This window comes from Zalophus californianus, chromosome 4, assembly GCF_009762305.2.
Source record: "Zalophus californianus isolate mZalCal1 chromosome 4, mZalCal1.pri.v2, whole genome shotgun sequence".
NCBI lineage: Eukaryota > Metazoa > Chordata > Mammalia > Carnivora > Otariidae > Zalophus > Zalophus californianus.
Genome location: NC_045598.1, coordinates 103274525 through 103292731, shown reverse-complemented (window position 1 = coordinate 103292731; position 18207 = coordinate 103274525). Strand labels below are relative to the sequence as shown.

At 42.7% G+C, this 18207-nt stretch overlaps 1 long non-coding RNA gene across 3 annotated transcripts in view; it reads right to left on the bottom strand.

Annotated features, from left to right (window-relative positions):
* LOC113911521 overlaps positions 1 to 18207 on the bottom strand; it is a 42696-nt gene that overhangs the window by 19200 nt on the left and 5289 nt on the right. For 2 of the 3 annotated variants that reach the window (XR_003516509.1, XR_003516511.1), the window contains exon 3: positions 4998 to 5105. This is a non-coding gene — a long non-coding RNA (uncharacterized LOC113911521). Of the gene's footprint in view, positions 1 to 183; positions 315 to 4997; positions 5106 to 18207 lie in introns of those variants that run through there. The other variant, XR_003516512.1, reaches the window with a different exon arrangement.

The window sequence follows — 18207 nt, the reverse complement described above, 5'->3', positions numbered from 1 at the left end:
AGCTCTTGGCTCTGGCAGGCACTGAGATGAAATAACTGTCTTTAGGCCAGGCCAGTCACTGTTATGTGCTGAGTCCCCTTTAATAGTATCATGTAGATGGTTCAAACGACAGCCAGGTGTTCAAAACTCTGAAGGAGCCCCCTACAGAGAAGGAGGAAGAGAGAGTCCCCATAGTGTCCCACTCCCAGTCCTCAGAGCACCGGGACCTGGCATGCTGACCTGTTTGTATTTATTGTGAGCAACTCAGGTCTTTGCAAGTGGTACCCGACACTCCTTCTCCTCAGCTGGAATCCTCTGGGGCGCTGTCCATCTACCTGCAAAGGAGGCTAGGAGGAGTTAGGAGCAACGATTTTGTTTACTCTATGCCAGGGAGGTAATATTCTTCAACCTTGGGGCTAAAGCTGTGGTTCCCTGTGTACCCTGAGGCTGCTAGAGAAAACGGGAGTCCCTTTGCCTGGATGGGAAGTTCTCTAGGAAGAGGGCTGTGTGCCCTGTTCAGACCCTGCCCTCTAGTGGCCGAGGGGACTGGCTTCGCAGTCCTGACCCTCCCAGTCCATCCTGCCAGCCTCTAGGAACCTGGGCCCTGTCTAAGGGTGGCTAGAGAGGGAGCTGAAAAGCACTATCCTCAATAAACGGCTGGTCTTCCCAGGACTCCTTTTTCTCCACCTGGCTTTTGAAATGTGAGGGGCACCTGCGTGGCTCAGTTGGTTGGGCGTCTGCCTTCGGCTCAGGTCATGATCCTGGAGTCCTGGGGTCGAGTCCCGCATCGGGCTCCCGGCTCAGCAGGGAGTCTGCTTGCCCTTCCCCCTGCTCATGCTCGCCCTTTTTCTCTCTTTCAAAATAAATAAAATCTTTAAAAAAAAAAAAAAAGAAAGAAATGTAAGCTTCCCTGAAGGTTGGAGCTGGGGTGAGGGGGGTGGCATGGCCCAAATCCCCATTTTGGAAGCAAAGATCCAAACTAATATCAGAACTTGAGAGAGCACTGGTCTTGAAGTCACAGGCTGTGAGTTCAAGTCCTACCTCTGTATGTACTATCTGTGTGACTTTGGGTAAGTCCGTTAACTTCCCATTAATAAGCCTGTATATCCTCATTTGTGAAATGAGGCTCTGATATAGTGGCTCCTTCACAGAACTATCCCAGGGTTCTCATAGATTAGGTATGTCATGCACTTAATAATATGAAGAGAAAAGTGCTATACAAATGTAAGGCATTGCTCATGTTATTGCTCAAAAAGCCTCTTCTAAGTGTTTCTCAGGCAGTGTTCTGAGTGCTCTTCTGAGGGTTCCTGATGCATGGGCACCCAGTCCTAGATAGTGTGACATTGGTAATAAGATCCTGGTGCCTATTTTAGGGGAGCTTAGGCCAACCATTGTGAGATGGTTGAAAGAAGCCATCTACCTTGGAGTAAAGAGGCAGGGCTTTGGATTCCAGCCTTACACTTTCCTGGGCCCTGTGACCTCGGACTTAACATCGCTTAACATCGCAGAGCCTCTCTTCATCTGTATGATGAGGATGATGATGCTCTCTGTGAGTGGGGGGGGGTGGGGTGTGGGGCAACTGGTAGAGAGTGAAAGCAAAATAACTATATGAAAGATGTGGAACATGTTAGCTGCTCAAGTACAAACTTTGAATCTGCATCTTCATATGTTCGGGCCTTAAGGAAACTAGAATTCATGGCTCGCCATATGCCCAGAAGTTTGAGTCATTCCTTGGGGTGCCGAGATTTTTAGAGAAGGCAGGTGTGTGCTTTGACATCAAAGGGATAACCTAGGTAAGCCAGGAAAGGATGAGTGCCATGAAGTTGGGGCCAGTGGTGGTGGGGCTGTTTATACCGGTTAGGAAAGCAGGGCATTTTTCTCTGAGGCAGGCTTTCCACAGAGGAAAATCTGGACTCGAGAGAGATTAAAAGTCTCAAAGGTAAAGGAGAGATGTAAGGAAATAGCCCGCATTGAATCACTGCAAAGGACAGTATTCATCAGAGAATTAATTTGGAAGGAAATAGAGTGTGAAATAGCAGCGAGCCTTTCAACTCTGGGCACTGTGGCCTTAGAAACCCAGTCGGTGTTTCAGAGGCTTGCCAAGGCCCAGCCTGGGAGCTACGTCTAGAGAAGCAGCTGGGGGATGCCCAGAGACCACAAATTGCTGAGCTCGGAAGGGACTGATTGAGTGTGTAATTAAGGGGAGGGTTGTATAACACTTGGGTAAGTAGAACTTGATGGGGTCAAACCAGCAGGGCTTCTGGGAGATGAGAGAGCCGTCCCTGGGGCTGTTAGTAACTGAAGCCAGATGCATCAAGTTCGATACAGCTTACCTGGACCTGGTGGAGACGAGGATGGAAGAGTCGGGAAGGGGAAAGGTTGAGTGCTTGCTCCCTAAGTCAAAGTGTCCCCGTAAGCTCAATACCTTAGTGGTTCTGTTCTGGGAGTGAGGTAACATTGCAGAGCGATGGGAAAAATCCCCGGAAACTGAAAGAGCAGAGAGGCTGTGACTTGGCCAAGGTCACATAGCACAGAGGAGCTCTACTGGGTTCTGAGTCCTCACTGGGCATCCAGAGTGCGTCTTGCTGTGCCACAGTGATGGTGACAGCTGAAAGGGACCTGGTCAGAGTGTGAAGAGGGAGTCCTGCATCAGTGGTAGGGAAAGGGTATGGTTCACAGTATATTTGTGGACAAGATGGGTACGTGTAGGTTGGATACTGAAACAACTAGGTGTATTCATAACTGGTTGAATTCCTATAGCCCAAATCCTTAGTACTACCTAATCCACAAGGCCCCACGAGACAGGACCCCTGACCACCCCTCCAACCTCATCCCCTACCTCTTGTTCTCCCCTCAGATGTTGAGACATTGGCTCCTGCTTGTCATTCAGGCTTCAGCTTAAATGTGACTTTCTCTCATACGGGATATTTCCTTGGTGTTTATGTGTATGTTTAATTTAGCATTTGCTTTTGTAGAGCTACAACAGAAGCCCGATGGTTAACACACGGGCTCTGTAGCCAGACTGCCTAGGCTGATGCTCCATCCTATAGGATCCGTGTGATCTTGAGCAAGTGACTTAACTCCTCTGCGTCTCAGTACACTTGATCTAGAAAATGGGAAGAATAGTATTTACCTCGCAAGACTTTGTGAAGAGCAAACATGTACAGTGTTTGGAACAACGCCTGGTACGTAGGAAATGCTCAATAAATGTCAGCTAGTATTATTTTTTGTTTTTATTTGTCTTATCCTATGTCTCCTCCTCTGTAATCAGCAGGAACCTTGTCTGGCTTGTTCACTGCTGGACGTTTCTCCAGCACGTAGATCATGACTTGGCACATAGTGGGGTCTCAATACATATTCATTGAATGTATTTGCTGAACTAATAAAGTAACTAATTCAGTGGTCAGTCATTTTTCAGGGAAGTGTTTTGTGTTGTACAGTAGGCCTCTGCCCGTTTGGACATGTTTTTCAATAGCTTGAGGAAAAATGCAACTGAATAACCAGGGAGTGCGGGCTGGATATACTTACTAAAGATACAAAACTGGGAGGAATACCTTATTGAATGACTGAAAGAGTGAGTGAATAAATGATAGGTCTATTTGATATGTTCATGCTAATATCTTTTTTTTTTTTTAATCCTGGGCAAATATTATGAGATGAAACTTACTGGGAATAAATACAAAGTTCTTGATCTAAAAAATCAATTGCCCACAACAGGATAAGGGTTATCGTGAGCAATTTGTTAGGTGTGAATCAACAGTATGATGTGTTCCTCGAAATTCTAAATGTGCTATGATGCCTGGAATGAAGGAGGTGATGGTCCTGTTCCATCCTGCAACAGCTCAGAGAACTATGCTCAGATCTGGGAGCCAAACTTGCTAGCAGAAATAAACAAACATGCCAACTGGAGAAGGACCATCAAGGGGGAGGGATCAAAGGGGCTGAGGACATATCAAATATTTTATTTATGTGGGCCCCGAGGACCACACTCAGACCAGTATGTAGGCTACAGGGACATATAGACTTTAGATCATAATATAAGGAAAATCTGTGAAATAATCCGAGATGGTCATAGATGAATTGGGCTTACCTCAGAAGATTCCTGTCGCGGAAGGATTTTTGAGCTGACGCTGGCCTTTAGCTAGAGTATTTTAAAGGGTCATACACCATCCAGGGGGCTGGAATAAATGGCTTTTAAAGTCTTTCCCCACCCTGAGAATCTACGGCTCTATGATTCCATAACATCTTTCATTCCCTGTGAACAGTCAGAGGCAGGCCTCATTTTTCTTTTCATGTGGTCAGGGATGGGGTTTGGTCCTCTAATTTGATGATTCTGAACTTTAAAGAAGGAAGAGGGAAGTGCCTGAGAATATGGTGACCTCACTATAACCCTTTAAAAGTCCACCACATTGGGCCAGATGGACTTGGAGGCGCCAGGGAATAATAGCTCTTGAAAACACCTTCTTGCTGTTGCTACCACCATCCCATCTTACAGTTTCCACTCTGGTGCAGCTTTCTCTAAGGTTTTTCTGTGCTGCCTTTCAGCGCCCAGGAGGGCAGCGAGAGGGCTCCCTGAGTCTCCCGTTCTGAAAGAAGAAACAGTTTCCATCTCCAGCTAGAACCTTCTTACTGCCCAGCCAGCACATCCGTGAAGCTTTCGAATTTGCTCTCTAGAACAGCCATTTCAGATCTCTGCATTGCAAGCCCTGGGGTGAATCTCAAAAATGTTCTGATAACTCAGGTTGTACTAGGCATATGCACATATGTTATCTGATATCCATCTCACAAAAACTCAGTGACACTGAAATGTAAAGCAGCTGGCTCAGAGAGATCGAAGTCAATGAACCAGCAAGAGGCAGAGGCAGGACTTAGACTCCCACCTTTGACCTTGGGGTCAACTTGATTTTCTCCCCATATCCCCACATCTCTCCTCTGGGATGTTGCTTTCCCTTTGCTTTGTCTCCTTCAGCACATGTGGTACCGCCTTCCTTTTTACCAAAGCTTTCTCCAAAGCTTACCTCCACCTGTGTTGTGGTTCTTCACCTGCTTCTTGTGATCTTCCTGCCAAGGATGGCATGAGTTCTCCTGTATCCTCAATCCCTCCCATTCAATTGGTTCCTTTCTTCCTGTGTTAAAATAATAATATTTCCATTATCTTAAACTTCATCTGTTTTCCTTTTAGCTGTCATCCTCTTTCTCTTGCCTAGTACTGTCAAACCTACTGAGTGAGTATAATTCAGTGTCTCCTGTCCTTTTCATACCCAGACCCTTTTCCCTGGCAATCTGCCTTCTATTTCTTTACCAGAAATGCCCTCCAAGAGACTAAAGCATCAGTTGATCAATTTTGAGAGCCATTCTTGGTGTCCTCAACCTTCCTTGATTTCTCAGTAGTATTTGGCCCTGTGAACCACCCTCCTATTTCTTGAAAGCCACTCTTCCAACTCCTCGGGATTGATGTAACTCTATACTTTTGTAGCTACCCCCGTGACGGATTCTTTATCTGGACAACCAGTTCCCCAGCAGTTACATGAGAGGGGTGGGCTAGGGTCATTTCTAAGGTTTCTTCCTATGCTATGAATTTCAGTTTCTTTTGCTGGAACTTCTTCCACCCCTTCTGACTGTGTCAGTCCTTCATGACTTAGTTTTTCTTCCTCCACTTAGTTCTCTCTTCTCTCACTTCCATGGAGAGATAATCCATACTTGTCTCCATGTGGAGGAATTCACATTTCTATAGCTATTCCAAACCTCTCACTCCCCTGCCCTTATGTCCAACTGTCTGCACGTAGATGCTGTATCATCCCTTCATACTTAGCACTTCCTCCACTCCAATGAGCACTGGCTTCCCAACTTCCCCAATTTTTACCCATGATACCAGAGGCTTGGATCAGGTGTGGCAGAGAGCTCATTCTGAGAAAATGAGAAAACAAGAAGTGAAAAATAGGCCCAGTATCTGGGGAAAAGGATTTAAGAGAGGAGCAACAAAATGAAACCATTTAACTCTAGATCCTTCTCTCTTCCCTAGTCTTTCCTAAGAAGGGAACCAATCTTCAAGCCAAAAAAGGCCAAACATTGTTGGGATGGATGAAAACCTTAGACAGATGAGCACATAGCACCTGGTTGTTGTTCATGAGGTCAGATCTTCATGTACAGATGCATAATGCCCTGAGGTAGATAAAGAAGTTCTAGATGTTACCTCAGGGAATAGTCGAGAAGTTAGGATACTTTTGGATTTTTAGTCTCAGAGGGCCAAAATACAAACGCAAATGTGGTCCTGGTATTTCAAAACCCATAAAATGAGAGACTCCAAAATCTGAAGACCAAGAGCTCTTTGTCCCCAGTAGCGTCTAGAGTGAACTCTTAAATAAGTAGAAGTCTGTGAGCATTTAGGAAAGAAAGTAGTAATCAGCGTTTGGAATCAATAATTAGTGAAACTGTCTCTTTTCTCTTTGGGTTAATAGACCAGTGAATCAAATATTCCCAAGAAATTTGATAAGTCTTTCCAGTTAGTCTATGTTTCTCAGTCTTCATGTTGGCAACTTCTTTGTCTTTAGTCGTGTCATACCTGTGTTTGTAATCACTTGTTCAATGTCTGACTTCTTTAGTAGACTATGAGTGTGGTGAGGACAGGATGCGACCATGCCTGACCAGTTTGCTGCCATATACATAGTTCCTAGCTTTGTACATTCTGACAAAAAAATAAATGAAAGAATCAGTTACTTAATAGTTAGATGTAAAATGTGAGCTGGATGATAATAGACTTATAAGTGATTGTGAAAGTACATTTAAAAATTAACAAATTACTGAATTGATGTCAATCTAAAGATTAGCTCTAACTATAAAACTCTTAGAAGAAAACATAGTAGAAAAGCTTCATGGAGAGGAGGGAAGATGGCAGAAGAATAGGTAACCCACATTTCATCTGGTCCCTCGATTCGGCTAGTTATCTATCAAATCATTCTGAACACCTGTGAATTCAACCTTAGATCTAAGAAAAGAATTGCTGCAATTCTACAAATAGAAAAGCAATCATTTTTTAAAAGATAGAAGGTGCAGAGATGTGAATCTGAGTGGATATATGGGAAGACAAATTGCGGAGGGGGGAGGGAGCCTCCTTTCCGGCTACTGGAAAGTGATAGAGCAGCAGAGCACAAAATCAGAACTTTTAGAAGTCTGCTCTGGTCAGGGACCTCCCTGCCTAAAAGGTGCTCAGGTGGCAAAGCAGGGTGGAATCCTAGATGGGACAGTGTGGTCTCAGGATCCCTGGGGTCACAGAAAGATCCAGGGTGCCTGAGTGTTCCCAAGCATTGGGGCGGCGACGCTGGCTACAATCAGCGAGCCCAGGAGTGGGCTCTCAGCTCGGTGTTGCCATAACCATGAACCCCAGCATAACTGGGTGACAAGCATGAGCCCAGCAAGCAGCAGAACCACAGTGAGACTCCCCTCCTTCCCCTGAGAGGATCCACATGGGTGTGAACTGCAGGAGTCCACAGTTTGGCACACACAAAAGTGATTACTTTTCCCTGAGGGCACACTGAGGTGGGGGGTCACGATCTTTCAGCTCCGGGGTTGGAGATCACGGTGCAGCCATTTTAATTTTCATCCTCTAAAGAGGTGTGAAAAGCCTTCAGGGAACAAAAGCCACATAGAGCAATCGGGGAAGCAGCTTACACTGAGCCTGGCCCCCTGGCAAAGGCGGTACCACTCCACCCAGGCAAAGACACCTGAGAATCAGGGCAACAGCCCCACCCGCAGAAGACCAGCAGGAACATCAGGCTAATACCAAGTTTATGGATCACACAGAACTGAAAAACTCCAGCACTAGGGGAAAATAGTATATAGAATTTGAGGTTTTTTTCTCATGATTCTTAGTCTTTCAGTTTAAAAATTTTCTTTTTCTTTTTTTCTCTTCAACTTGTTTCTTATTTTTTCAACTCTTTTTTTAAGTCCTTTTTTAATTTTCATTTTTACATTTATATTTTATAGATATATTCTTCATTTTTTACTTCCTTCCACTATATTCGGTTTTATTTTGTATATATGTATATGTTTTTCTTTCTTGTGGTGACTGGGTGGCTCAGTTAAGCCTCTGCTTTTGGCTCAGGTTGTGATCTTTGGGTCCTGGGATTGAGCCTTGTGTTGGACTCCCTGCTAAGCAGGGAGCCTGCTTCTCCCTCTCTCTCTGCCCCTCCCCCCACTTGTGCTCAATTTCTCTCTTTCTCACTCTCTAAAATAAATAAAAGATTTAAAAAAATAAGTTTTTCTTTCTTTACAATTTTGGGATCTAGTGTCTTCTAACAAACAGACCAAGGTACACCCAGGGCCAAGTGTATCACCCTGCTTTGTCCACCTGTTAGATTATATTCCCTTTTCCCTTTTTTTCTTTCTTGGTTTTTCATCTCTTCTGATTTGTCTAGTGTATATTTCACTGGGGTCACAGTTGATATTTTTGATTAAGTTCTCTTGTTCATCTGTTCTTCTCTGAACAAAATGACTAGAAGGAGAAATTCACAACAAAAGAAAGAACCAGAGGTAATACTCTCTGCCATAGATTTAATTGATATGATATAAGTAAGATGTCGGACTTGGAATTCAAATGAATGATTATAAAGATACTAGCCAGGATTGAAAAATCATAAAGGATACTAGAGGATCTTAGTGCAGAAATAAAAGAACTAAAATCTAACCAGGCTAAAATTTAAAGTGCTTTAACTGAGATGCAAGCTAAAATGGACTAACAGCTAGGGTAAATGAGGCAGAAGAGAGAGTCAGTGACATAGAAGACAAAATGGTGGAAAGTAAGGAATCCGAGGAAAAGAGAGAAAAACAACTACGGGGTCATGAGGGGAGGCTTTGAGAAATCAGTGATACCATAAAGCAAAACAATATTAGAATAATTGGGGTCCCAGAGGAAGAGGAAAGAGAGAGAGAGGGACAGAAAGTATATTGGAGCGAATCATAGCTGAAAACTTCCCTAATCTGGGGAAGGGGACAGGCATTCAAGTCCAGGAGGCAGAGAGAACCCCCCTCAAAGTCAATAAAAATAGATCAACACCTGACATATAATACTGAAGCTTGCAAATCTCAGAGATAATGAGAAAATCCTGAAAGCAACTGGAGACAAGAGGTCCTTAACCTACAAAGGTGGAAACATTAAACTGGCAGCAGATCTATCCACAGAGACCTGGCAGGCCAGAAAAGGACTGACATGATATGTTCAGGGTACTAAATGAGAGAAACATGCAGCCAAGAATACTTTATCCAGCAAAGATGTCTTTCATAATGGAAGGAGAGATAAAGAGCTTCCAGGACAAACAGAAACTAAAAGAATTTGTGATCACTGAACCAGCCTTGCAAGAAATATTAAAATATTAAGGGGGATCCTGTAAGCTGAGAGAGAGCCCAGAGAAAAGCAGTCACTCCCGTGTCCCCGGTCTCTGGCCGCACTCCGTGCTCACCTGGCCTGTGACCGAGTGTTTCTATCTCTGGCTCCTGACCCCGTGTGGAGTCTCCAAACCCAGCAGATTCCTGTGGTGCGCTCCCGCGCTGCTCCTCCCAGGGGAGGAAGGGGAGTCTCCCGGCTCTGCTGCTTGTTGGGTCCCCGCTGGAGGAGCAGTGGCCCGACCGTGCCGCGGATCACAGTTTATGGCAACCCCGAGCTGAGAGCCCGCGCCTCGGCTCCGTCTCGGCAGCCCGCTTCCCCACCGACACCTGGGAGCTCTGCTACACTCAGGCACCCCCGGTCTTTCTTGACCCCGAGGGTCCTGAGACCACACTGTCCCGCAAGGGTTCCACCCCCAGCTTAGCCACTGGAGTGATGTCCCTCAGCGGAGCCGACTTCTAAAAGTTCCAATTTTGTGCTCTGCTGCTCTATCACTTGCCAGAGGCGGCTGACGGAGGCCCCTCCCCCGCTGTCTATCCTCCTGAATATTGCCTCGGATTCACTTCTCCACACGTCCTACCTTCCAGTAAGTGGTCGCTTCTCTGTTCAGAGAGTTGTTGCTACTCTCTTCTTCAGTCTCCTGTTGAGGTCGTAGGTGTTCAGAATGGTTTGATCCCTATTCAGCTGAATTCCTGAGACCAGACGAAATCCAGGTCTCCTACTCCTCCACCATCTTGCTCCGCCCCTACATTTCTGTTTTTGAAACAGCTTCAGAAGTATAGATATTAGTTTTTCTTTAAATGTTTGGTAGAATTCCCCTGGGAAGCCTTCTGGCCCTGGGCTCCTGTTTGTTGGGAGATTTTTGATTACTGCTTCAATTTCCTTGCTGGGTATGGGTCTGTTCAGGTTTTCTATTTCTTCCTGTTTCAGTTTTGGTAGTTTACATTTTTCCAGGAATGCATCCATTTCTTCCAGATTGCCTAACTTGTTGATGTATACTTGCTCCTAATATTCTGTTATAATTGTTTGTATTTCCTTGGTGTTGGTCATGATCTCTCCTCTTTCATTCATGATTTTATTAACTTGGATCCTTTCTCTTTTCTACTCAATACGGATATTAGTACGATGTCGGACCTAGAGTTCAGAATCATGACTTTAAAGATACTAGCTGGGCTTGAAAAAAGCGTGGAAGTTATTAGAGAAACCCTTTCTGGAGAAATAAAAGAACTAAAATCTAACCAAGTCGAAATCAAAAAAGCTATTAATGAGGTGCAATCAAAAATGGGGGCACTAACTGCTAGGATAAATGAGGCAGAAGAGAGAATCAGCAATATAGAAGACCAAATGATGGAAAATAAAGAGGCTGAGAAAAAGAGAGAGAAACAACTACAGGATCATGAGGGCAGAATTCGAGAGATAAGCGATACGATAAGACGAAACAACATTAGAATAATTGGGATCCCAGAAGAAGAAGAAAGAGGAGAGGGGCAGAAGGTATATTGGAGCAAATTATAGCAGAGAACTTCCCTAATGTGGGGAAGGAAACAGGCATCAAAATCCAGGAGGCACAGAGAACCCCTCTCAAAATCAATAAAAATAGGTCAATACCCCGACATCTAATAGTAAAACTTACGAGTCTCAGAGACAAAGAGAAAATCCTGAAAGCAGCTCGGGAGAAGAGATATGTAACCTAAAATGGTAGAAACATTAGATTGGCAACAGACCTATCCACAGAGACCTGGCAGGCCAGAAAGGACTGGCAAGATATCTTCAGAGCACTAAACGAGAAAAATATGCAGCCAAGAATACTATATCCAGCTAGGCTGTCATTGAAAATAGAAGGAGAGATAAAAAGCTTCCAGGACAAACAGAAACTAAAGGAATTTGCAAACACGAAACCAGCCCTCCGAGAAATATTGAAAGGGGTCCCCTAAGCAAAGAGAGACCCTAAAAGCAGCATAGATCAGAAAGGAACACAGACAATATACAGTCACAGTCACCTTACAGGCAATACAATGGCACTAAATTCATATCTTTCAACAGTTACTCTGAATGTAAATGGGCTAAATGCCCCAATCAAAAGACACAGGCTATCGGATTGGATTAAAAAACAAGATCCATCAATATGCTGTCTGCAAGAGACTCATTTTAGACCCAAAGACACCCCCACATTGAAAGTGAGGGGGTGGAAAACCATTTACCATGCTAATGGACACCAAAAGAAAGCTGGGGTGGCAATCCTTATATCAGAAAAATTAGATTTTAAACCAAAGACTGTAATAAGAGATGAAGGACACTATATCTTACTTAAAGGGTCTATCCAACAAGAAGATCTAACAATTGTAAATATCTATGCCCCTAACATGGGAGCAGCCAATTTTATAAGGAAATTAATAACAAAATCAAAGAAACACATTGAGAAAAAGACAATAATAGTGGGGGACTTTAACACCCCCCTGACTGAAATGGACAGATCATCAAAGCAAAAGATCAACAAGGATATAAAGACTTTAAGTGACACACTGGACCAAATGGACTTCACAGACATATTCAGAACATTCCATCCCAAAGCAATGGAATACACATTCTTCTCTAGTGCCCATGGAACATTCTCCAGAATAGATCACATCCTAGGTCACAAATCAGGTCTCAACCGGTATCAAAAGATTGGGATCATTCCCTGCATATTTTCAGACCACAATGCTTTGAAACTAGAACTCAATCACAAGAGGAAAGTCGGAAAGAACTCAAATACATGGAGGCTAAAGAGCATCCTACTAAAGAATGAATGGGTCAACCAGGAAATTAAAGAATTTTAAAAATTCATGGAAACCAATGAAAATGAAAACACAACTGTTCAAAATCTTTGGGATACAGCAAAGGCAGTCCTAAGAGGAAAGTATATAGCAATACAAGCCTTTCTCAAGAAACAGGAAAGGTCTCAAATACACAACCTAACCCTACACCTAAAGGAGCTAGAGAAAAAACAGCAAATAAAGCCTAAACCCAGCAGGAGAAGAGAAATCATAAAGATCGGAGCAGAAATCAATGAACTAGAAACCAAAAGAACAGTAGAACAGATCAATGAAACTAGGAGCTGGTTCTTTGAAAGAATTAACAAGATTGATAAACCCCTGGCCAGACGTATCAAAAAGAAAAGAGAAATGACCCAAATCCACAAAATCATGAATGAAAGAGGAGAGATCACAACCAACACCAAAGAAATACAAACAATTATAAGAACATATTATGAGCAACTCTATGCCATCAAATTAGATAACCTGGAAGAAATGGGTGCATTCCTAGAAATGTATCAACTACCAAAATTGAACCAGGAAGAAATAGAAAACGTGAACAGACCTATAACCACTAAGGAAATTGAAGCAGTCATCAAAAATCTCCCAAGAAACAAAAGCCCAGGGCCAGATGGCTTCCCAGGGGAATTCTACCAAACATTTAAAGAAGAATTAATACCTATTCTCCTGAAACTGTTCCAAAAAATAGAAATGGAAGGAAAACTTCCAAACTCATTTTATGAGGCCACCATTACCTTGATCCCAAAACCAGACAAAGACCCCATCAAAAAGGAGAATTACAGACCAATATCCTTGATGAACATGGATGCAAAAATTCTCACCAAAATACTAGCCAATAGGATCCAACAGTACATTAAAAGGATTATTCACCATGACCAAGTGGGATTTATCCCTGGGCTGCAAGTTTGGTTCAACATCCGCAAATCAATCAACGTGATACAATACATTAACAAAAGAAAGAACAAGAATCATATGATCCTCTCAATAGATGCAGAAAAAGCATTTGACAAAGTACAGCATCCTTTCTTGATCAAAACTCTTCAGAGTATAGGGATAGAGGGTACATACCTCAATATCATAAAAGCCATCTATGAAAAACCTACCGCGAATATCATTCTCAATGGGGAAAGGCTGAGAGCATTTCCCCTAAGGTCAGGAACGCAGCAGGGATGTCCACTATCACCACTGCTATTCAACATAGTATTAGAAGTCCTAGCCACAGCAATCAGACAACAAAAAGAAATCAAAGGCATCCAAATCGGCAAAGAGGAAGTCAAACTCTCACTCTTTGCAGATGATATGATACTGTATGTGGAAAACCCAAAAGACTCCACCCCAAAACTGCTAGAACTCATACAGGAATTCAGTAAAGTAGCAGGATATAAAATCAGTGCACAGAAATCAGTGGCATTCCTAAACACCAACAACAAGACAGAAGAGAGACAAATCAAGGAGTCGATCCCATTTACAATTGCACCCAAAACCATAAGATACCTAGGAATAAATTTAACCAAGGAGGCAAAGGATCTGTACTCAGAAAACTATAAAATACTCATGAAAGAAATTGAAGAAGACACAAAGAAATGGAAAAACGTTCCATGCTCATGGATTGGAAGAACAAACATTGTGAAGATGTCAATGCTACCTAGAGCAATCTACACATTCAATGCAATCCCCATCAAAATACCATCCACTTTTTTCAAAGAAATGGAACAAATAATCCTAAAATTTGTATGGAACCAGAAGAGAGCCCGAATAGCCAGAGGAATATTGAAAAAGAAAAGCAAAGCCGGTGGCATCACAATTCCGGACTTCCAGCTCTATTACAAAGCTGTCATCATCAAGACAGTATGGTACTGGCACAAAAACAGACACATAGATCAATGGAACAGAATCGAGAGCCCAGAAATCGACCCTCAACTCTATGGTGAACTAATCTTTGAAAAAGCAGGAAAGAATGTCCAATGGCAAAAAGACAGTCTCTTCAACAAATGGTGTTGGGTAAATTGGACAGCCACATGTAGAAGAATGAAACTGGACCATTTCCTTATACCACACACAAAAATAGACTCCAAGTGGTTGAAAGACCTAAACGTGAGACAGGAGTCCATCAAAATCCTAAAGGAGAACACAGGCAGCAACCTCTTCGACCTCAGCCACAGGAACTTTTTCCTAGAAACATCGCCAAAGGCAAGGGAAGCAAGGGCAAAAATGAAGTATTGGGATTTCATCAAGATAAAAAGCTTTTGCACAGCAAAAGAAACAGTCCACAAAACCAAAGGACAACCGACAGAATGGGAGAAAATATTTGCAAATGACATATCAGATAAAGGGCTAGTATCCAAAATCTATAAAGAACTTATCAAACTCAACACCCAAAGAACAAATAATCCAATCAAGAAATGGGCAGAAGACACGAACAGACATTTTTCCAAAGAAGACATCCAAATGGCCAACAGACACATGAAAAAGTGCTCAACATCGTTCGGCATCAGGGAAATCCAAATCAAAACCTCAATGAGATACCACCTCACATCAGTCAGAATGGCTAAAATGAACAAGTCAGGAAATGACAGATGTTGGCGGGGATGTGGAGAAAGGGGAACCCTCCTACACTGTTGGTGGGAATGCAACCCGGTGCAACCCCTCTGGAAAACAGTATGGAGGTTCCTCAAACAGTTGAAAATAGAGCTACCATATGATCCAGCAATTGGACTACTGGGTATTTACCACAAAGATACAAATGTAGGGATCCGAAGGGGTACGTGCACCCCAATGTTTATAGCAGCAATGTCCACAATAGCCAACTGTGGAAAGAGCCAAGATGTCCATCGACAGATGAATGGATAAAGAAGATGTGGTAGATATACACAATGGAATATTATGCAGCCATCAAAAGGAATGAGATCTTGCCATTTGCAACGATGTGGATGGAACTGGAGGGTGTTATGCTGAGTGAAATAAGTCAATCAGAGAAAGACATGTATCATATGACCTCACTGATATGAGGAATTCTTAATCTCAGGAAACAAACTGAGGGTTGCTGGAGTGGTGGAGGGTGGGAGGGAGGGGGTGGCTGGGTGATAGACATTGGGGAGGGTATGTGCTATGGTGAGCGCTGTGAATTGTGCAAGACTGTTGAATCACAGATCTGTACCTCTGAAACAAATAATGCAATATATGTTAAGAAAAAAAAGAAGAAGAAGATAGCAGGAGGGGAAGAATGAAGGAGAGTAAGTTGGAGGGGGAGATGAACCATGAGAGACGATGGACTCTGAAAAACAAACTGAGTGTTCTAGAGGGGAGGGGGTGGGGGGATGGGTTAGCCTGGTGATGGGTATTAAAGAGGGCACATTCTGTGTGGAGCACTGGGTGTTATGCACAAACAATGAATCATGGAACACTACATCAAAAGCTAATGATGTAATGTATGGTGATTAACATAACAATAAAAATAAAAAAAACAGAAATGTAAAGAAAACTTCCAAACTTGTTCTATGAGGCCAGCATTACCTTGATCCCTGCACCAAAGAGCCCACCAAAAAAGCTGAATTACAGACCAATATCCCTGATGAACATGGATGGAAAAATTCTCGCCAAGATACTAGCCAATAGGATCCAACAGTACATTAAAAGGATTAGTCACCATGACCAAATGGGATTTATTCCTGCACTGCAAGGTGGTTCAACTTTCACAAATCAATCAACGTGATACATCACATTAATAAAAGAAAGGACAAGAACCATATGATCCTCTCAATTGATGCAGAAAAAGCATTTGACAAAATACAGCATCCTTTCTTGATTAAAACTCTCCACAGTGTAGGGATAGAGGGAATATACCTCAATATCATAAAAGCCATATATGAGAAGCCCACAGCAAATATCATTCCCTTAAAAAAAAAAAAGATTTTATTCATTTATTTGACAGAGAGAGAGAGCAAACACAAGCAGCGGGAGGAGGAGAGGGAGAAGCAGGCTCCCACTGAGCAGGGAGCCTGATGCAGGGCTGGATCCCAGGACCCTGGGATTATGACCTGAGCCAAAGGCAGTCACTGAACCAGCTGATCTATCCAGGTGCCCCTGAATATCATTCTCAATGGGGAAAAACTGAGAGCTTTTCCCCTAAGGTCAGAACACGACAGGGATGCCCACTCTCACCATTATTGTTCAACATAGTAAGAGAAGTCCCAGCACCAGCAATCAGACAACAAAAAGAAATCAAAGGCATTCAAATCGGCAAAGAAGAAGTCAAACTCTCACTCTTTGCAGATGATATGATACTTTATGTGGAAAACCCAAAGACTCCACCCCAAAATGGCTAGAACTCATACAGGAATTTAGCAATGTGGCAGGATATAAAATCAACACACAGAAATCAATTGCATTTCTGTACACTAACAATGAGACAGAAGAAAGAGAAATTAAGGAATTGATCCTATTTTCAACTGCACCCAAAACCATAAGATACTTAGGAATAAACCTAACCAAAGAGGAAAGGACCTATACTCTAAAAACTACAGAACACTTATGAAAGAAATTGAGAAAGACACAAAGAAATGGAAAAACATTCCATGCTCTGGATTGGAAGAATAAATGTTAAAATGTCTATGCTATGCAGAGCAATCTACACATTCAGTGCATTCCTTATCAAAATACCATGAACATTTTTTGCAGAGCTGGAACAAATAATCCTAAAATTTGTATGGAACCACAAAAGACCCCAAATAGCCAGAGGAATGTTGAAAAAGAAAACCAAAGCTGGTGGCATCACAATTCCGGACTTCAAGCTCTATCACAAAGCTGTAATCATCAAGACAGTATGGTACTGGCATAAAAACAGACACAGAGATCAATGGAACAGAATAGAGAACCCAGAAATGGACCCTCAAGTCTATGGTCAACTAATCTTTGACGAAACAGGAAAGAATGTCCAATGGAAAAAAGACAGTCTCTTCAACAAATGGTGTTGGGAAGATTGGACAGCCACAAGTAGAAGAATGAAACTGGACCATTTTCCTATACCATACACAAAGATAAGCTCCAAATGGATGAAAGACCTCAGTGTGAGACAGGAATCCATCGAAATCCTAGAGGAGAACGCAGGTGCAACCTCTTCAACCTTGGCCTCACCAACTTCCTGCTAGACATATCTCCAAAGGCAAGGGAAACGAAAGCATAAATGAACTATTAGGACTTCATCAAGACAAAAATCTTTTGCACAACAAAGGAAACAGTCAACAAGAGTAAAAGTCAACCTATGGAATGGGAGAAGATATTTGCATATGACATACCAGATAAAGGGCAAGTATCCAAGATCTATAAGAACTTATCAAACTCAACACCCAAAAAAACAAATAATCCAGTCAAGAAGTGGGCAGAAGACACGAACAGACATTTCTGCCAAGAAGACATCCAAATGGCCAACAGACACATTGAAAAATGCTCAATATCACAGCATCAGGGAAATACAAATCAAAACCACAATGAGATACCTCCTCACACCAGTCAGAATGGCTAAAATTAACAAGTCAGGAAACAACAAATGTTGGTGAGGTTGTAGAGAAAGGGGAGCCCTCCTACAGTGTTGGTGGGAAGGCAAGGTGGTACAGCCACTCTCGAAAACAGTATGAAGTTCCTCAAGAAGCTAAGAATAGAGCTACCTTAAGACCCAGCAATTGCACTACTAGGTATTTACTCCAAAGATACAAATGTAATGATCCGAAGGGGCACCTGCACCCCAATGTTTATAGCAGCAATGTCCACAATAGCCAAACAATAGAAAGAGCTGAAATGACCATCGACAGATGAATGGATAAAGATGTGATATGTACACACACACACACACACACACAACACACACACACATATATACAACAGAATATTACTCAGCCATCAGAAAGGATGAAATCTTGCCATTTACATTGACGTGGATGGAACTAGAAGGGTATTATGCTGAATGAAATAAGTCAATCAGAGAAAGACAATTATCATATGGTTTCACTCAAATAAGGAATATAAGAAATAGCACAG